Genomic DNA, 22,028 nt, shown 5'->3' on the forward strand with positions numbered 1-22,028 from the left:
TATTTGATCCTCCCTTTTCTACTTTGCCTTATAAACTGTAAGATAATGCTTCTATATTTCTATAGATGGCATTTTCTCCTAAAGAGATTCACATGATCAGATATGAACAAGCTGGTTAACTAATATTTTGGGGCTCAGTCGCATAATAAGCCTAAGGAATGGAGGCTTCATTTCTAATTGAGTCTAGGATGGGATTTTGAAGCTTAGTGGCAGGTTTTTCCTGACTGAGAAGCAATGATGGAGGAAAGGACAGGGTATTGGAAGCATGGGAGTGAAAGAAGAGGCATATGAAGGAAAACATTGCTCTGGACTTGATTGTTTGAATTGCTTTATTTCGTGAAATGTTAAATGTGAAGTGGTTGTTGATTAGAGCTCAAATGGAGGGGAAAAATGGTGAGGGGTGTAAAGAAAAGGAAATAAGCACCCTGGAATCAAAATCATTTTTATTCTTGCTTAAGTGCTCAGCTCTGGAGTGTAACCATCAAACCATTTGACTTCACATTTACAGTTTAGAATGTAAAAATAACCAATATCGTGAAGGTTTGCATTTTTATTCTATAGGTTCAGAAATGAACAAAGTTACAAAAGGTTTTACCATTTGAATCAAAATGTGCTCATTGTTAGCAATCATTTATTAAGCACCTTGTACTTGTAGAGCCCTGTGCTTGGTGTTTTGGGAGACAGAATGATAACTCCCTTTTCCATTGAAATGTTTACTTCATGCTAGCCCTGAGAAATGTGGTTGCTATGATCATTGTCCTAGTTATATAATTCTGTGTCTATATATGCATGCATATATATATATATATATATATATACACACATGCATCAGGGTTATAGAATTGAGACTTATCAAGGTTAAGTGACTTGCTCGAAATCATAAAACTTTTATGTGTTGGAGGCAGACTTGAACTTTTGAATCTTCTAATTAAAAAACTTGTTTGTTTTTTTTTTCCCCACAGAACCACATTCCCTGTCCTCAAGTTTTTAATCTAGTAGGAGGAATTTGCTAGGGGAATGAATGTTCCTTGATTATTTGATAATAAAGAATAGAATAAGATATTATACAAGATAAGATATGATAATTCATAAAGAATGGAATAAGAAATTTTGATGATAACAGCTCTAGATCTGGAAGACGGACTCAGACCATCTAATGCAGCACTCTTATCTTACAGATAAGGAAACTGAGGCTCGAGAAATGGCATGACTTTTCTTAGGTCATACCCGCGTAAGCATGAAGAGGTAGAAAATGAACGCCGGACATCTGCCTTAGAAGTTACCATTTTTTACACTTTACTATTCTGAGGAAAAAAAGATTCTCTCTCATTGGAGAGATATAGAAAGGCTTCATGGAGGGAATGGTTTTAAGTTACTTATTTGAAAAATGATATCTAATATTTATATTATATTTATAAAGTTTGCAAAGCATCTTACATATTATTTTACTTGATTTTTAGATCTGAGTGAAGTTGGATTTCTTAATATTCCCATTTTATAGTGAAAGAGATTGAAGCTGAGAAGAGATCACATGATTTGCCCATTGTCATAGAGCTAGTCAATGTTTGAGGCTGGATTTAAACTTAGGTCTTTCTGATGGGTAGATATATGTCAGTAGGTACATAGGGCTGACTGGGAACCTCCTAGGTATGGGTAATAGCGTGAGCAAATATGTAGAAGTGGAAAATTGTGTGATATGTACCAGAGACAGGATTGAATGTAGACTGGGCTGGAGAAGCAATGGGGAAATAAATCGGGAAGGATAGAATGTTGTCAAATTTTGAGACCCCCTCAAGGCCAGGCTAATTTATTTGGACTTTATTTGATAATTACTAGGGAAGCTATGAGTTTTGAGTAGAGAAAGTATGTGATCCAGTCTATGCAGAAGAAAAATTTCATCTGGCAGCTCTGGACTTAGATGAATTAGGGAGACACTGGAGGCAGAGAAGACCAGTTAAAATAGTTATTGTTATGCTCAACCTTTCCCTAATAATAAGAAATAATAAATCAACTTTAAACTATTAGTGGCAATTCAATGAGTATATAACTGGCAAGTAATTCTGAAGATGATTTTGTTTTAGGGTCCAAAATTATTTATTTTTTCTTAATCATTTCGTGGTGAAATGATGCACTGTTTGAGCCTTTAGTTTTTAGAATTCAAAATAATAACTCATTAGAGAGATTTAACAGTTTTGTAGTTGCATGCATCAGCAGGGAAGGACTTAGGTATTTTTCCAAAGTAGATAACTTCTGGGATACGCAGATATGCACATAAAATCATATGGATGAGATCTCTACCCAAAACATTAATATGTACTTCTGAAAATGGTACTAACAAGTTACATTTGTCTAGAACTTTAAAGGTTACAATGTGCTTGTCATCTTTGCTACCTCAGATTTTGTTACTGACTGACCTTAGGCATGTCATTTCTTTTCCCTGCATCAGTTTCCCTCTTTAAAAATGAAGGCTTTGGGCCAAATGATGTCATAAGGACATCATGCTATCATGTTATCCTTTAAAATCAATCCCAGTCTAATCCAGCAGTTATTATTATGGACCTGCTTTGTTAAAGCACTAGGTGCTTCTGGGGGTAAAATCACCAAATGAGAAGTCCCTATTCTCAAAGTGTGTACATTCTACTGGGAAATTGTGTTGGCAAATACAACCCATTCTTCTTCTTCTTTTTTTAATAGAATATTTTAAAATATTCTATTTGTAAATGCTGATCCTCTAAATCTGTTCCCACAAATTCCAAAACCCATAGCACTCTGTATATTTCAAAAAAAATTTTTTTAATTATTTTTTTTTTTGCCAACATTGGGTACAATTATACAAGACAGGAAAAAAAAATCTTGGTAGGATGTTGAGAGAAGAAAAATATTCAGGAAACAATTTCATACAATTATTTATCATGAGAAAAATATACAGTTGACTTATTCTGTAAGATAAAAATACATCATGCCATATACATTACAAGTTTAAAACTGTATCACTGATATACTAACAGTTTTCAGTCCATTTTAATTGTGCACACATACATGAAAACTTAATTTTATACTTAGCCAATATAGCCCATTCTTAATTATATCTGCTTTATGGATAGTTTGGGACCAGTTTATCTTCTTAGACTTTTTCTCCCTTGTTACCTGGCATCCTCTAGGGCTGCTTTCCACATCCATCCAGCCAATAAACCCAACCTTTAAGAAGACAAATCTATTGAAATGACCTATAGTACATTTCAGAGCCAAGTAATATTTAGAAATATTTGAGTCAGTAGAAGAGCCTATAGAAGATCAGCTGAAGGCAAACCCTTCATTTCATAGAGGAAATAAAGGCCCAGGGAGGGAAGGAAGGAAGCAAGCAAGCATTTATTGTCTTCTGAGTGTTAAGCACTGTGCTAAGTACTTTTAAATATTTCATTTGAACCACACCACAACCCTGCAAGGTAGGTACCATTATTATGCCCATTTTACAGATGAAGAAACTGGGGCAGAAAGAGTTTAAGTGATTTGCCTAGGTTTTGAACATCTAATGTCTGAGACTGAATTTGAACTCAGTCTTCCTAACTCCAGACCCAAAGCTCTATATACTGAGCTACTTAGTTGCTCCCAGTGTCCCCCCTACTCTCCATCAGGGGAAGGTAGAAGTTCAGGAGCTCCTAAATAGGGAGGCTGTGATGGGAAATGAGCTGTTTTAATTCCCTGCACAAAACTTGTTTTGCTATGTAACCTATCTCACTGCATATATTCAATGATGTTGAATATAATAGCTTATAAAAGTAATATTTCCTGAAATTATGGAGGCGTGATTTTTTTTTTAAATGAAAAGAAAGAGAAAACTCCAAACCAAATATATTTGGATGAAGTAAACTATTTGCAGTACTTAACTATGGTTAAGGGCCCATTACTTAGGAACTGTGACTTGTAGGCTTTAGAGTTATATTTGGCCTTAGGAGTCATGTGATCCAACTCTCCTCATTCTGTAGATGAGGAAACTGAGACCCAAAGAGATTACTCACATAGGAAGGAAGAAAGTCCAGGGCTAGGATTCTAGTTCAGGACCCATCTTTCTATCATACTCTGCTATTACAGATCTAAAATCATTTTATATTACATATATTTGGTATAATTTGATTTTTTGGTAAATGATTACATTTTGATATTTTTATGAAGCTCCAGGTAAAAATGGGAATGGAGAATATAATTTTCTTTGACTTTTCATGAACATAAAGTGGAATGAGCTTATTAAATGCTTATCTTGCACATAGCACTAATAAAATAGAAAATCAAAATAGCCCCTGATTTCAGGGAGCTCACATTCTATAATTAGAATAGAATATTTATGACGTATATTTTAAAACAAGATGGAGGCTAGGTGCATCTTAAGAGACAGTGATAGGGTAGATGACAAGACCTGAGAGTCCCTTTTAAAAAAAGTCCTTGTTTGGGCCTAGAGATCCCTGTTCCTAAGCTTTCATTCATTCATTCATTCACTTATTTTTACCCCCCTGGACTTTTACTTTTTTGGCACATCCTGTGACAACCGTGCTAGCACCCCAGGATACCCCAGAATCAGCTGGAGTCAAGATAAGCAAAAGTCCTTAGTCTTTCTTCTTGGTCTTTAGACACAGGATGGAACAGGATAGAAGCAGGATTCTGCATCCATCGCCTTCTTCCTTATCAAACGCAAAGAGTGACTCTGGCTTGTCTTACTCCACCCCCTAGTCCCTCCTACAATCCTCTGTATACACTAATCATTGAGCCAGCACAGGATAGTGGGAAGGACCATTTTCCAAGCATATGCCCATAGAGTATTGTCTAATCAGTAATTAGCCCTAAGTGCTTGAACTGACCTTAGTGCAATGACTCAATAGTTTCAGCCCTCTACACATCCTTTTATTATTTATTTATTTATTTTTATTTATAATAATAGCTTTTTATTTTTCAAAATACATGCAAAGATAGTGTTCAACATTCATCATTGCAAAACCTCGTGTTCCAAATTTTTCTCCCTCCTTTCCTACTTTCCCCCTTCCCTAGACAGCAGATAGTCTAATAAATGTTAAACATGTGCAATTCTTCTAAATATATTTCCACATTTATCATGCTGTTCAAGAAAAATCAGATCAAAAAGGAAAAAAATGAGAAAGAAAAAAAAAAAGCAAGCAGAAAACAGCAACAACAATAACAAAAGGTGAAAATATTATGTTGTGATCCATATTCAGATCCCCACAGCCCCTCTCTGGGTGCAGATGGCTCTCTCCATCACAAACCTATTAGAATTGGCCTGAATCACCTTATTGTTGAAGAGAGCTTTGTCACATTTTTAATACTTTTTGTCTAACATAAATATTAGCAACAATCTTTTAGTATCAACACAACTTTGTATAGAATCACAGTGAAGGAACTGAAAATTTAGACTGTGCTTTTTTTCCCTCCTTCCCACTATTTAAGGCTTGTTGCAGGGGGTAACATTATAATGGCCTTGAAGGAAGGGAGGAGCTTCTGCAGATAAGAATGAGGGAGTAGAAGGCCATTCCAGCCTTGGGAGACAGGGTAAGCAAAGGCCTGGAGACAGTACCTGACAGAGCAGGGACACAGGACAGACAATGGGGCGGCCAAGTGGGTCAGCCTTGGGGTCAGGAGGACTGAATTAAAATCTGGCCTCAGACAGATAATAGTTGTATGATCTTGGACACGTCACTCACTTCTCCCCCAAAAAGAAAATTACCCTGGGAGAGTATAAGTGGAGGGAATGGTGGGTTTGTAATCTTATAACCTAGTTTTAAGTTCTAGCAGTGTTGTTTCCTACCTATTTGATACCTCATTGAAAATGAGGAGGGTTCGATAGATATCTGCTGAGGTCCCCTCTCCTCTGCATCAATGACCTGTGACCTGTGTGAAGTCGCACTGCTAATAAGGGTCAGAGTCTACTAGGTCATTTGTGTTCTTCACCTGGCTGGATTTAAAATTTTTGTTTTTACATGAGCTAGTTTTGACTGAACACTTAGTATACTTCTACCAAGCTTGTTATACCTCACACATAGGCACCCAGTGAGGCAGATAGGGCAGATTACCCTTCGGTTCCACACCAGGAAACTGAAGCTCAGAATAGTTAAATGACTTGTACAAGGTCACATTCCCTTAACCCGGGTCTTCTGATCATCAATCCCATGTTCTGCTTAGACACAGTGTGGGGAAAAGAAATATAAGCGAGGATCCTTGTCCTCAGGAAACTCCAGGCCCATTGGGGACTTCAGACATCTTTATAGAAATACAAATAGTAGGATACAAGGAGACTCTGGGATTTCTTCTTTTTTTGCTGAGAGAAAGTTGATTTGGCTAAAGTTTCTTGACTGAGGACAGGTTTCTAAAAGCAGGCACAGACGTGGCTCTTTACTTTTTGCATTTGAAGAGTCATAATACTTTGGAGATAAGCAATCTCTCTGTTAGAGAAATAGCTCGTTTTGGGTCCTACTCGAGGGAAACATTGGAAATACCTTCTTGAGAACCATGACAGCAGGCTAAGGTGTTTTTGGAACATAGCAACCCTCTCAGCCATGAGTAAAAGACCTCAGCAAGGAGGAAAATGTAAATGAAGATCTCTCCTGGAGTGAGGTTATTTTGTGCTATTTCTTCTTCTATTTGGTTTTGTAATGCCTCTGCATGAGTCTGATCATCCCATGTACTGAGGAGAAAGGGGCTGCTAACAAGGCAAACACAACTTGGTGCTCAGCTTGACCTGTTTTACACTATTGGATCCCCACCTAGTAAATGGGGATTTCCTGATAGCTCTTCCATTTTTCCTTTTTCATAGAGTCATAGAATCCCAGAATTGTGGAGTCAGAAGGAACAGTTCAAACCCTTCATTTTATATAGGAAGAAACCAAAGCCCAGAAAGGTCTGACCTCATCTCTCAGAGGAGAAAGGAACTGTCTGGTTGGGCTGTGCCAAGTGCTTTTATGTGTGTACTGTGTGTCAGAGCTTGCAGTGAAATACCCCTCTATGGGTAAATCAGGTTTTGAACTTGATCCAATGCTACACAAAGTTGGCTTCTCCTTCTCTTGTTCCTTCAATATTCAGTGTTTTTCATCAGTTGAATGCATACTGTATGTAGCTATTGGGGGAGTCCTGGGTTCAAATTCCCTTTCTTATTGCAACTGTGTGACCATAGGGCAAGTCATAAAACATTTTTTCACCTCAATTTTCTTATCTGTAAAATGGAGAGGATATTATATGAGCCTACCAACTCATGAAGTTTTTGTGAGAAAAATATTTTGTAAACGTTAAGACAATGTTTAAATATGAGCTGTTTTTTTGTCCTACAGACCATAATTACACAAGAAAGATATAATGGTGAAAATGGGCATAGAAAGAAAGGAACCAGATAGGAGATATAATGTGGAGAGAGTTCCAACAGCATTTTACAGTTTTTTTGGATGTGGGAAGTGAATGGAAAGAGAAAGAAAGAGTCAAAGGTATCACCAGCTTTTCCAGCATAAGAGACTAGCTGATGGTGTCAGTAACAGAAACTCTGAAATTTCTCCCTTTTCCATTACCATTCAAGTTTTTGAGAAGTTTGGCCTTGAAAGGGAGAATGGGAATGATGGTTGGATAATATAAGAAGGGTCAAAAGAAAGATTATTACCATTATTTTCTAGGATGGGGAAGACCTGAACATATTTGTGGGTAGATGAGAGAGATGGGGTTGCCTTCTAGAACAAAACTTTTAGGAAGTGGGTAGTAAAGGATGGATTTAAAGGCGCTGTGCTGGAGGCAATGGCATAGGCAAGGAATGGGGGACCCTTTTTCTTTTGAGGGTAGAGGGAAGAAGGAGAGAGAGGGAAAAGATGCTGAAAGGCTTTCAGAGAAAGTTTGCTCTGTGAAATATTTAGCACAGCTTATCAGTAGTAATTGCTACACTGCTTGTATTTTACATATTAAAAAACAATCTTCCTGTTTTTACAGAATACTTTCACAAAGACATTGCCTTAATCCTGGTTGGCTACTGATTAAAGACCAGGCTGGTCTTTGAGGAATCCCAAATGCACCTATATTGGGCACATAGGCATATAATTATAGCTTCCTTTTTTTTTTTTTTTAATATTCCCTTTTAAAACTAAGTTAATAGTGGTTCCTAAGGATTCCTATATACAACATCAATGACTCCTACTTCAGAGTTTTGCTTTTTTTTTTTTTTTTTTTTTTTTTTTTTCTGAGGCAGTTGGGGTTATTAAGTGACTTGCCCAGGTCATACAGCTAGGAAGGACTAAGTGTCTGAGGTCAAATTTGAACTCAGATCCTCCTGACTTTAGGGCCAGTGCTCTATCCGCTGTGCCATCTAGCTGCTCCAATGACCCCTATTTCTAGTTGAGCTTGACTCCACTGCTCTAGTCTATTGCCTCTTTGCTAAAGGGTAGGAAAAGTACTTCATCATTTATTTTGATTTTTGTGCATTTATTTTATAGCCTGCTATTTTGCTGAAATTATTGTTTTAATTAATTTTCGATTGAATACTGTTCTCTTAGCAAAGCATATTGCCATCTATAAAAAGTGATAATTCTTGTTTACTCTTTTTTTACATTGATTCCCTTAATTTCTTCTTTTTATGACACATGGTGATAAGGGCAGAGGAGAAATCCAGACAATGTGCTCCACAAATATTTCAGTAGGAAGAAATTGCTTGTTGGACAACGGTTAGAAAGCAGAGAAATCTTCTTGTAGAAGGTGGCTCATTTGCTGGTCCTTGAAAGTAATAGTGTATGTCTAATGTACAGATGAAGAAACTGAAGCTTGTGAGGTCAAGTGATTGTTTAGGATCACACAGTTAATAAATGGCAGATTAAAGACAAGTCATTTAATCAAGTCTGTTTTTCTTCAAGTTTAATGAGAATACATGGAGGCTTTCACTTATGTTTAGAAGTATTCTAAAGATTTTGGTAACATATTAAATGCTTTAATAATTAATATTGTATATTGAGATGAATTCTTATAGTGAAATGATTGTAATTATGGTTTCAAGACTTTTTAGGGGTTGTTTGCTCTGAACAGTCTGGCCTTTAAAGGATATAATATAACCATACCAAATAACTATATAAAATATCACTTATATATGCTATTAATTGAATCTGTTTATTCAGCAAACATTTATTATGGGCCCAGTATATGCAAAACAGTATATTCTGCTTTAGGGAATATGTCAATACTAATCTTGGAGAATTGAAAGTCTATTAGAGGCATTAGGTATGCCATTGCCTTTGCCAGTGCAGATCCCCTTTTATAGGGAAAGTAAGCTAGAAGTCTGCCCAGCTGGTACAATTCATACTAGATGTGACCATTGATTTCTCCATTTTGCTTCCCAACTCTGGTGTGTGTTATGAGTTCTGGCACAAGCCTTTGTAGCTACCTCCACATGTCATACAAGAGAAGGAAATCCAAAACTGAATATTTATAGATACTTTTGTCACCCCTATGCCTTCTAGTCTAAGCTGGTCTCTCTCTTGCTTGGATTTCATTCATTCTCTTCACAACATCCTGATTTAAACAAAGTGCTCTTAAACCATCAAGAATAATCTGCTTTTTAGGTACAAACTAATTGTCCACGTGTCGATTCCCTTTCTGCTCTCTGGAAGCCTTAGGCCCCTTTGTGGACAGCTTCTTAGTATCTCTGCACTTCAGAATTCCTGTCTTCCTTCTTAAGCCCCACTTCCTCAGGGAAGACTTCCTTGATTCTCTAGTTGTTACAGCACTTTTCCTTCTCAGATGATCTTGAATATACTTCTAAGCATCCGTAGCATATCATCCCAGTATTATGGCTCTTTAAGGACAGGGTCATTTTTATTCCTAGCTTCGTGCATGGGACTTTATGTGTACAGGATATATGTGTTCAAGCAGGTTCTTATTAGATGTTTGTTGAATTAGGTTGAATAAGGAGCAACTCATTGCCAATTGGAGAAACAGGGAAAACTTCATGTAAGGGCTTTGGCATTTGAATGGCATCTTGAAGCATGTGTGATGTAAACTGGTAGACATAATTTGATATAGATTGAGGGCTTGGAGAATCTTTAGAGATCACCTAGTTCACCTCTGTCATTTTACTGACAGATGTGGAGGATCCCAGATGTGGGGAACTTAATTAAGGTGTGGAAGTAGAAAAACGTAGAAAATGTTCAAGGGATCACAATCAGTCCTTGAAGAGTATATGAAATGTAGATAGAGTGCATGTAGAAGGACGATTTGAGATGAAACTAGAAAAATAAGTTGCAATTAGAGTATGGAGGATCTTGAATGCCAGAATAAAGAGCTTACTGTGTGGCTAATAAGCCATACAGAGTAAATGAGCAGGAGAGACACATAATCAGACTTGGGGTTTGAAGGGACATGTTTCTCGATATGTGGAAATAGAATGGGCATAAAGAATCTGGGGGCCAGGAAACTGGTATTTGAGAATCTTGTAATTCAGGCCAGTCAGTTGAGAATTTACTATAGTAGAGGCTATAGGAACAAATAGGAAGGGATGGAATTTGTGAATTGGAGCCACAGAGGATGAATACAATTTCATAGTTTGCTTTTTGCCAAGGTACTCAAGAATACACTATTATTTGTTGTGTGACTGGGACTTCTTCCCAGATATTTTAAGGATGAATTCACAGAGATCTAATTCTCTTATTAATTTTTTGTTCTAGACTTGTGATTTCATTGATATGAGGAACTTCTATTAAGGAAACACTGACTATTAGTAAAGATCTGCAGCTATGTTTAAAGAGTTGCCTGGGAGCACTGAGAGGTTAAATGATTTGTCCAGGGTCACCCAGGCAGTTTGTTAAAGATGGGACTTGAAATGAGGTTATTGTCAGATCATAGCCAGCTCTCTTTCCATTATGGCATACTGCTTTCCCTTCCACTTGTGCTCTCTGGAATGCTTGCTCCATGGGCAATAAACTTGGTTTCATCTTATATCTTTTTCTTTCCCTCTTTTTCCCTCTTCTAATCCTTATTTAGACTTGGGTTCCTTCTGATGACACAGTCTCTCTGTCTACTTTTTGCATCAGTGTTTGCACTTTAATTCATAACCCATGACTCAGTGAGTGGTTCATATGGGTAAATTAGAATACTCCCTGCTTCCCATTGCTACTTCTAAGGTCATGCTCTACAACCATCATTTAATAACTTCTTCTCCTTTGAAATTCACTGCATCCATATCTACCATCCAATCAAAATTTTGATTAAATATTTTCTGCCTATTTGTTCACAAGTTGTTTTCCTGATTAGACTTTGATGTTCTTGAGATCAGGGACTGATTTTTACCTTTCTTTATATCTCCATTGTACAGTATACATGTACAATGCCTGACATATAGGAAGTGCTTAATAAATGCTTATTGACTGACTTCCCCTCAAATTGTGTGTTAACATATTCATAATGACTCAAAGATGTGGGATTTGTTATTTTGACCATCTAATATAGAAAATGGGGAGAGTGTTAAACTTCATATCAGAAGCCCTGGGTTCAGGTTCTGGGTCTGTCACATGTAACTTTTTCTTCTGGATGAGTCCCATCCCTACTTTTGACTTCTGTTTACCCTTCTGTAAAATAAGGGGATTGGTTTAGATGATTTCTGGGACTCTTTTCCATTCTGACATCCTGTGATTTTAACAGTTTATAGCAGGGGTCCTCAAACTTTTTAAATATGGGGCCAGTTCACTGTCCCTCAGATTGTTGAACTTCATATCAGAAGCCCTGGGTTCAGGTTCTGGGTCTGTCACACGTAACTTTTTCTTCTGGATGAGTCCCATCCCTACTTTTGACTTCTGTTTACCCTTCTGTAAAATAAGGGGATTGGTCTAGATGATTTCTGGCACTCTTTTCCATTCTGACATCCTATGATTTTAACAGTTTATAGCAGGGGTCCTCAAACTTATTAAATATGGGGCCAGTTCACTGTCCCTCAGATTGTTGGAGGGCCTGGCTATAGTAAAAACAAAAACTTTGTTTTGTGGGTCTTTAAATAAAGAAACTTCATAGCCCTGGGTGAGGGGGATAAATGTCCTCAGCTGCTGCACCTGGCCTGTGGGCCATAGTTTGAGGACCCCTGGTTTATAGCTTCAAACTATCTCTTTTGGTACATGTATATGCTTTTTATTTGAGCCTTGCAGATCAAGCCACAAACATTGTCATTTACAATTTCAGAATCCAATTGAAAGAATAAGCTGTTCATGTCTCTGGGTTTGCTAATTCCAGTAAAATTAAAACATGCCTATGAACAGAGAGTGATGGTCTTTACCGCCCAAGGGAGATTTGCTGCACCAATGGTGAATGCAATAGTTGGGAGTCCAACTTTTTTTTTTTTTTTTTGTATGTAGAAACTGGCAAGTGTGCATGTCTCATTTTATATCAGTGTTGGCAGATATTGCAGGAACCTTCTCTCAGGCAGTTAGCCTGTTCTCTCTCAATCCATGTCATAGACACTGCCAGATTTTTTTTCCTAATGTATATACCTGATAATGTTATTGTTTTGCCTAAAATTCTATAATAATTTTTTCAGTAAGCTTCTTTACCAGGTAAACTTAATGATATTCATTGGAAGTCCTGGCCACCGTATCTTGACTCTTAGTTTGAACTGTTTTCTTTCTTATACTCTGCCTTATTGCTAAATTGAATTCACCTAACTTGTCCATGTCCCCTCTTTCTTTCGGTGACTTTGTTTTCTGTGCTTGGAATGTATTCTATCCTTGCCCACTTGTTGAATTCTTACCCTTCCTTTAAAGTCTAACTCAAATGTTTCTTCTTAAATGGCATCTTCCCCTATCCTTGTCAGCAATGACTGATCTGTCCTTGAACCCCAAGGAGCCCTTTGCCTTATCTCGGTCTCTGTTGCACTTACCATGTTAATCATGTATGTCAATATTCCTATCATTAGGCTGTCAGCACAGGTACAGGCTATGCCAATTATCTAAGCCTTTTATCTCTAATCCTATCCTCAGTAACGTATCATGTAGAATAGATTTTTAATAAATTGCTTGTTGAACTCAATTTGTGTCTGTTGTCTCTGAAGATGTCTTGTGAAGATGACTTTTGATCTGGGGATCATGGTAGGCAATTTAGTCTCTGCAAGTCAATGTAAAGCCAACAGTCCAAGTTTATAGGTTATTTTAAGCTAATTACATTTTAGGTTGACTGTTTCCTGCTGACATTTAGGGAAACACTTTAATTGTATTGGTGCCATCTTTCCAAAGGACATTTAGTATTACTTCTCAGGTTTTAGCTCAACTGTGTTAACAGCACATTTCATCTGTAGTATATAGATAGTTTTTAACTTCATTCAAATTATGTTGTTTTCCTGGCTTGGCCTTTCTGACCTTTTTTCTTAGAGCTTTCTATTATATGTTCATTTATTCATTCAGCAAATATTTGAGTATCTACTGTGTTGTAGGTCCTGTGGGAAATACACTTTACTGGGGGGGAGAGGAGGATAAGACACTTTACTGGGGGGGAGAGGAGGATAAGATGTATCATAACAGTAATTTGTATTTCAGAGAATTTCAGACTTAGAAAGGAACTCAGTGGTCACATTTCCAGCTATAACACAAATAGACTTTGTTGAAAGAACTTTTAATGAGAGGGAACTCGCTATTTATTGATATAGCCCATTCTACTTCAATGTAGCTCTAATTTTTGTTAATTTTTTTCTTGATATTATGCCTAAATATATCTCTTTATCTTCTATATATTTACTTAGTTCTGCCTTTTGGAACTGAATAGTATTTAACTAATTCCTCTTTTATGTTTCAACTCTTCTAGTAATTGAAACTAGTTATCATGTCCCCTTTAAGACATGTTCAGGCAAATCATTCCTAAGCTTCTTCATAGAGGCTCCGTGTGGCATACATTTATAAACTTTTCACCATCAGTATCCTTCCTAAAATATGGCACCCCCAATTGAACATGGAAATCCATGTGTGGTTTGACCAGGTCAGAGAACATTACCCCCCTATTCCTGAAAAGTATATATTGATGAATACAGTCTGGAACTATGTTAACTTTCTTGAACACATTTTCTCATAGCTGACTCATAGTGCATTTGGTGACCATTAAGATCCTTTAGTTCTTTTTTAGTGAACTATCTTTTAGCCAATGTGACTTTCATCTTGTACTTGTGAAATTGATTTTTTAAAACCAAAACCCAGCACTTCACCTTTATGCTTATTAAATTTCACATTATTAATTCAGTTAAATGTCGGCTTGAATTTTCTTCTGTATCCATCCTCCTCCTCCATCCCCCCCCAAAATCCTATATATCTGTTTTAAAGGAAAACAATTAAATGAGGAAGATGTGAAAAAACAATTAGAACCAATCATTACATTGAAAAAAACCTGACACTTCATGCAAAATTCCATGCTTGTGGACTTGCAACTTTTTCAAAGGAATGGTGCCTTCTCGTATCTCTTTTTTGAAGCCATGCTTGCTTTTGAAACAGTCACTTTTGATATTTTTTGTGGTGATGATTCTTTCCATTTAACATTATTGTAATTATGTATATATATTTTTAGCTTTGCTTACTTCACTCTGCTTCAGTTCTTGTCTTTCCTTGCTTCTTTCTCTTTATTATATTCTTACAGCATAGTAATATTTCATTATGTTCATATATCACAGTTTGATTAGCTATTCCCCAATCAAAGGGTGTCTGCTTTGTTTCCAGTATTTTGTTACCACAAAAAGTGCTGTTATAAATATTTTGGTATAATAAAGGGATTTACTTTTTATCTTTAATCTCCTTGTATATTTAGTAGTGGAATCTGGGTCAAAAAATGTGAACATTTTAGTTGTTTTTCATTAAGCATTTACTAGGCACCTATTATATTCGAGACTCTGTGCCAGGAATTTGGAATGCAAAGATAAAAACCATAGTAGCCCTTGCCCTCAATAAAGTATAAAATCAATTCATCCTACTACTCTAGCTAGTCAAGGACTTTTTTGAAGCCCTCCTTTCTGTGTGATAGCTTTTTCCTCTCAGATCTGTGTGATTTACAAATTGGATAAGTGGAGAATGCTTTTATCAAACCCATTGATAAAAATATGAAACAGCACAGGACCAAATGGCAGTAGATCTCAGGACACTTGCCTGGAGATCTTCCAAGTTGATAGTGAGCCATTTATGACTAATCTTTGGTTCTAGCCATTCAACTACTTCTGAATCCATACATAATAACTTTATTGTTTAGCCCACATTTGCCCGTGTTTGTCAAATGTAAAATCTAGGTAAATTATATCCATGGTATTCTTTCTAACAGCTTAATAATATTATTTTTTAAAAAAAAGTCAAATAAGATGCTTTGCTTAAAACAATCCTGTGAGGTATTATCCTTATTTTATATATGAAGAAACTGAAGGTTTGAGCTATAAGGTTGGAACAGAGAGATCTCTTTCCTCCAAATTCATTATGCTTCCCATTACCTCATGTTGCCTGATGGCTTCTTGTAGTCTATATCCATGAAGAAAGCACCCATGAAGTAGCTCAGGGAGAAGTTTAGAGGCCTAATCTTAAGATTTATGTGTTTTTATATTATTGTTGTTGATGATGGTGTTATTAACTTCCATACAATGCCTTAGACTTCAGAGCACTTTTAAGGTTTACAAATCTCTTGAGGTTATGTTATCATTCTTGTTTCTTATACCTACCTTGAGGCCAGGGCTTCTTATTCTGAATTTCTTGGGGCTCTTTATTTTAGATGTTCTGTGAATTCAGATAGGAAGAAATTGCATCTTTAATTTCACTCATCTCTAGTTGAAATCAAACATTTCCTTCAATGATGAATGTAGGCAGCCAAACAGGATGCTGAGGAGTCCCAAGGCTTCTTTGGGCTACCCAAATGGGGCCACACAATACACAAAATGTTAAGAGCCTTTTCTTTAGGCAGAGGGATTATTTCCAATTTATGGATGAGAAAATGAGGCCAAGATAGGTTACTTAATTCATTTCCTTACACAGGAATGTTCAGAAATAATATTTGAGGGAGATTTTTATTCAAAATTATTAAAACAGCAGTAACAAAATTTTCTTGCCTAAGGGATTAAAACTCAAATTAGCGGGGAAATTTGGCTTTACATCACTTCCCTTTCCCTGAGGGTTCTATGGAGTTGAGGCATTCCCCCCCCCCCCCACACACACACACTTTCCCCTTTAGAAAAATTAATATTTTCCTGGATATGTTGTTTGCTCTCTGAAATGTAAATTCCTTGAAAGGTAGTTTTCTGTACCTTCTTTAATAACTTCGGTATGCTTCACGATTATAAAAATGAGGAATTGTTATTAGTTGGTTTCTCTCTGAGGTAGGAGTTCGTAAGCATTCTTGTGTCATTGACTCTTTTGGAGGCAATTTGTTGAAGTTTACGAACCATTTTTCAGAATTACATTTTAACTGCATGAAATAAAATACATTGGATTGTAGAGGAAATCAATTATATTAAAATGCAGTTACAAAATTTTAAATTCATAGACTCAAGGTTAAGAATTCCTAACTTTAAATTTTGGTTCTTCACAGCTCTAAATCCTGTGAAATTAAGTAATAATTTCAGTTTTTCCTAATGAGAAATTTGACCAGTTTGAACTACAGAATATTTATAAAGAAGTTCAGTTGTATTTTAGATACAGAGGCCCTTGAAGAGTCTGCACTTAATAAATGTTTTATAAACTGAATTGAGACTTACCAGTAGATCAAAGAAAGCTAACAATATTACTTCATAGAAGCCTTTAGGGAATTTGTTTTAATGAATGGCTAGAAAAGATTTGTAATTAGCATATCAATTGTATATAAATTGGTGCCTCTCAAGTGCTTGAGGGTGTTTGAAAACAGTTTATTTTCTTAAGTATCTTAAACTTTCTTCTTCTAATGGGTTTGTTCTATTAATCTACATAACTCTATGGAGAAAGGGATGACTACCATCCATTTAGTCTAATGTACCATAGATACTGAATTACAGGACCAAATGTTTCTGGGAAAACATTCTGGATGGGCAGGTGTGAACCAGGTCCCTTTATGGCTCACTTGTGAAGTTCTGTATTTGCTTGGAAGATTACTATATCTAAACCGTTACATCTGATGTGAAGTAATTTACAGACATTGATCTGTGCTGTGACAGCAGCTCTGAGCTATAGAAAACTAGCTAGGAAAAGGACTTGGTATCCCCATGGGTTCAACTGTTTTGTGTCTAGGAAGTTCAGATTCCTTCTTCCTGTTCACCTCATCCTGACATGCCTTGTGATATGGAAAAGAAAGAGAGGATTTAGGTGTTTTAATCTTCCTTCTTCCCCTCTCTTTTTGACGGTGTTATTCCTGACCTGTGCTTTTGGAGAGTGGTCCTGAACCTCAGCTTTATTGGTTTTTGGGAGCTCTCAGTGAGGATATTCTATCAATATACATGAGCAGCTGTTCTATACTTTTTAGTCCTAGAATTAGTGTCCGAGGTGCTGGAAGGTGAAGTCACTTTCTTAGGGCCACCTAGTCTATATTAGGAGCCAAGTTTGATCAGTTAGTTTTCCTTACTCCCAGATTCTCAACCCTCATCCACCATGCTGTTTTTCTTTTTTGCATCAGTGGCTTAGAAATGTGTTCACTTTGGAGAGAATCCCATCTTGTAGTAGGGTGCTCTGGATAATATGAAAACTGGGATTTAAAAAAATATATTCATAGATTATTTGAATCAGAAGAGATCTTAGAAATCATCTAGTTTAATTCCTTATCTTACTAATAAAATTTCTTATTATTGTGAACCTAACATAAACAACATTAATATTTTCTGATACAAAGAGTAACAGAAAAAAGGCTAAATGTGACATTCTGACTCTCCATTATGTACAACTTAGGAATTATTTTTGTGTATTTAAATTTTTAACATGGTAAGACAGATCTGCCCTACTTGTTTGTGTTCCCTTCTGAACTTTCTTCTGCTCTCCTAATTATTTTTTAATGATTCATTGATACTTTTTTTCTTTTTAGTAACACTCTTACTAAACCTTCTCTTTCCCCTACAATCTTCCCCTTAACATAAAAGCAAACAAATAAGTGTAGTTAATGTAAAACATATTAACACATTGGCCAAGTCTGAAAACTATGATCATTCTGTACCTCTTTCTCATCTATCATTTCATGGTTAAGAGGAAGGAAGCATGATTCATTATCAGGCATCCAGAATCAGATTTGGTCATTGCATTGATCATAAATTTTAAGTCTTTTATAGTTATTTCCTTCTGATAGCCATTATATTCATATGCCATAATTTGTTCAGTCATTCCCCAATCCATGTGTACCCCTTTTATTTCCAGTTCTTTGTTTACCACAAAAGAACTACAATAAATATTTTTATATGTACCAATCCATTCTTTCTTTGATCTCCTCAGAGACGTAAGATAGTCGTAGCCTGGTGGTACTTCTGAGTCAAAATGTATGGACATGACTTTTTGGATGTAGTTATAAATTGCTTTCCAGAATAATTTGACCAATTTATAGCTCTACCAATACTACATTATTTATAGACTTGCTCTACCATAGCCTTCCAACAACTGTCATTTTCTTTTATCATTTTTGATGTCTCTGAATTGCTTTAATTTGCATTTCTATAATTATTAGTGAGTCTATAATTACATTCTAGAATTACTATATTCTATATAGTCACATTCTATAATTATTAGTGATCTTGGAGCAATTTTTTAATAATGTGGTTGTTGATAGCATGCCTTTTTTCTCTTGAGAACTGCTTCTTTATATCTTTTGACCATTTATATCAATTGGGCAATGACTCTTGTTCTGATAAATTTGAATCAACTTCTTATAGATCTTAGAAATCTGACTTTTATCTTTGTTATGGGAGAAATATCTCCTTTTTGTGTTCATGCAGTGAGTAATTGCTGCCAAATAAATATTTAGCGTGATGTAGAAATTATGGAGGCAAAAACCTAAGTTTTATTATTATGCTTAACTATAGGTTCAGGCTGAACAATCATGAATAGTCTGGTAAGGCTTCTTATAGGAAAAATTGCATCAAACTGACAAATAATTTTTACATATTGAAATCTTATACCTTCTTCTTTGGCCTTAAAAGTTAAAAAGAAGATAGATTTATGGAATTCCATACTTCCCTCAATGTCATAAAGGTTGAACAAACTTAAGCAGAGTCATAATCTTATTCGTTCTCCAAGGAAACACATTTAACCAAACAAACTCTATGGGTTATATAAGCCAGAATAGATAGAATATGGGCCTGTGTTTGAGGTCCCTTTACTGGATTTCATTTTTTTTTTTTTTGTCTGCACAGTGAGGGGATTGGATTAGATGGGCTTTAAGATCCCTTGTAGTTCTAAAATTCTATGATTAATTCAGTTCAGCAAACTAAATGGTTACTAATTGCAGAGTAGCTATACTGAATACTGGGTGAGATACAGTTCAGGTTTGACAAATCCCTGTCTTGGGGGAGCTAGGTGGCAAAATGAATAGAGTGCTGGGCCTAGAGTCAGGAAGGCTTATATCCGTACTCAAATATTTACTTGCTGTGTGACCTTGAGCAGATCACTTAACCCTCTTTGCCTCAGTTCTTCATTCATAAAATGAGCTGAAAAAGGAAATGTCAGTATCTTTGCCAGGAAAACCCCAAATGGGGTCACAAAAAGTAGAACAGTATTGAAATGTCCAACCAACAAAAATTCCTCCTCTCTTAGGCTCAAAGTTTAGGAGGAGGATTAAAAACAGAATAGAAAATTGTGACAGTCATTTTGCTTCTTTGGAGCATGGATTTCTTTCCAGCTTTTACCTTCCCTTCTCCCTCTTCTCATCCATCTACCCACAAATTCAGGACAAAGGAAATCTGATTGAAATCTGAACTGTATTTTCTTAGAAAGGCTCCTCCATAGACCTCCTTACAGTGGAGATGGGACCAGTGACAGTGGAAACAATGTAGCTATTTACAGATAACCGTGGCTTTAATGGGATGTTTGTTTTAATAATGGTATACTTTGCTGGGCTTCCTAAATTGTGCCGTTATTCTCATAGAAATAGATGCCCAATGGTATTTGGAGCCTGGGCTCTCCTGGTGGGTTTAATTTCTTTCACGTTTTGGCTGACAGCCTTTTTCTCTTAGCTTGTGCTAGTATAAACTATTTGGAATGGTTGGGTAATTATCCTGGTGCAGAGCCAATTTTCTGTAGTTTGGATCTGGCAGGTGGTTTCTAGGTAGCTAGTGGATCATCTGGAGAGAAGATTCTGCTTGTGGTGATGAATGTTATGGAATTCAAGGATGAATAGTTTAATTTCCGTTTTGTTGCCATTTAGAAAATCTTTTTAGTCTACCAAAAGTCTGTGTCTTCATGATATAAAAACACTTCATTCAATTGTATAAATGGGGTGAACTTTTTAGAAAATAGGGAGATCCCTCTCCTTTGGGTCTTCCAGTGAATTCTGTAGGTTAGCTCAATGCAACAGGTATGTTTTCTGAGCTCCCTTACTAATCTGATATTCTGTGAATAAAACAAATATGTAGGCGTCTGCTTTGTGTAGGACTTACCTTTGGGCTCTGAGGGAGACATTAATAAGGCAAGTCAGCAAGCACTTATTTTGAGCTGATTACCATGTGCCAGGGACGTGCTAAGTGGTTGGAGGCATTGTGCTAAGCTTTAATAGGATAATATATTTGGGGTTGCTGGGATCCAGATAGGAGAAACATCTTCTCAGAAATTGAATGGCAACTGTGAAAAGAAGACTAGCTTTAGACTTAGAAGATCAGAATTCTGATTCTGATAGTTCTTGGCTGTGTGACCTTGGGTAAGACATTTAATATCTGGGTCTCATTTTTCTTTCTTTTAGGAAGGGCAATCATATGCTTCCCATCTCATAGGGAGATATTATTACTTTAGGAATAGGAAAATTTGTCAGTCGCTCTGATGTTGGATTTGTACAAGTTTGAATACTTTGATGTTTGTTTACATTTGTATGTTAGAATTGTTCATTTGTCCAAATATGTTGCTGCACGTTATTATAGCCAGAATGCTCAGTTTGCAATTGTCATATAGGATGTTTCATATTTTCACTAAAGTCTCCCATGGCTCTCATCTTGGTTTGAGGGTGACCCTCCTGTCTTGAAGGTAGGAGAACCTGGCTGGAAAGTCTCTGAGCATGGCAGTTTAGAGTTAGAAGATACCACACAGTCCAGCTCCTTTTTTTTTTTTTTTTTTTTTTTTTTTTAACAGATTGAGGAAATGAGGTTTAGAAGAGATAAAGTGACACGTCCAGATTTCATACAAGTAGAAAAGGGCAGAGTTGAGTTTTGAGTCCAGGTCCTCTGACTTTAAATTCATGAATACTTCTATTGTGTCCAGTTCTTTAGGGACTAGTAAATGAGTAAGCAACTAAGCAATGAGATGGTGTTCTTTGCTTGGAAGTCTAGAAGACTTCCCAGACACTGTGTGACGACAAGCAAATCACTTAACCTCTGCCAACTCTGATGTAAAATGAAGATAATGTTATCACAGAGTTTTGTTTTCTTTTGGGTTAGATTAAGTGAAATATAGACATATCTCATTTTATTGCACTTTACTATTTTGCTTAACAGATTTTTTTTTTTTTTTAAACAAATTGAAGGTTTGTGGCAACTGTACTAGTTCTGGAGTCAGGAAGACTTATCTTATTGAGTTCAAATCCAGTCTCAGAAGTATGTAACTCTGGGCAAGTCGTTTAACTCTTCCTCAATTTCTTCATCTGTAAAATGAGTTAGAGAAGAAAATGGCAAACCACTCTAGTATTGCCAAGAAAATCCCAAATGGGGTTATGAAAATCCAGACATAACTAAAAAATGGCTGAACACAATTTTTCCAAAACCATGTGCTCACATTATGTCTCTATATCACATTTGGATATTTCTTGTAATATTTCAGACCTTTTCATCATTATTATATCTATTATGGTGATTTATGATCACTGATCATTGATGCTACTATTGTATTTGTTTGGTGGTGGGCAGGAGGTTATTCCTTGTACATATA

General features: G+C 36.2%; 1 protein-coding gene across 8 annotated transcripts in view; it reads left to right on the top strand.

Annotated features, from left to right (window-relative positions):
- FAM168A (family with sequence similarity 168 member A) overlaps nucleotides 1–22,028 on the top strand; it is a 200,808-nt gene that overhangs the window by 9,661 nt on the left and 169,119 nt on the right. The gene's annotated exons all lie outside the window — the stretch shown is intronic.

This window comes from Sarcophilus harrisii, chromosome 3 (genome assembly GCF_902635505.1).
Source record: "Sarcophilus harrisii chromosome 3, mSarHar1.11, whole genome shotgun sequence".
NCBI lineage: Eukaryota > Metazoa > Chordata > Mammalia > Dasyuromorphia > Dasyuridae > Sarcophilus > Sarcophilus harrisii.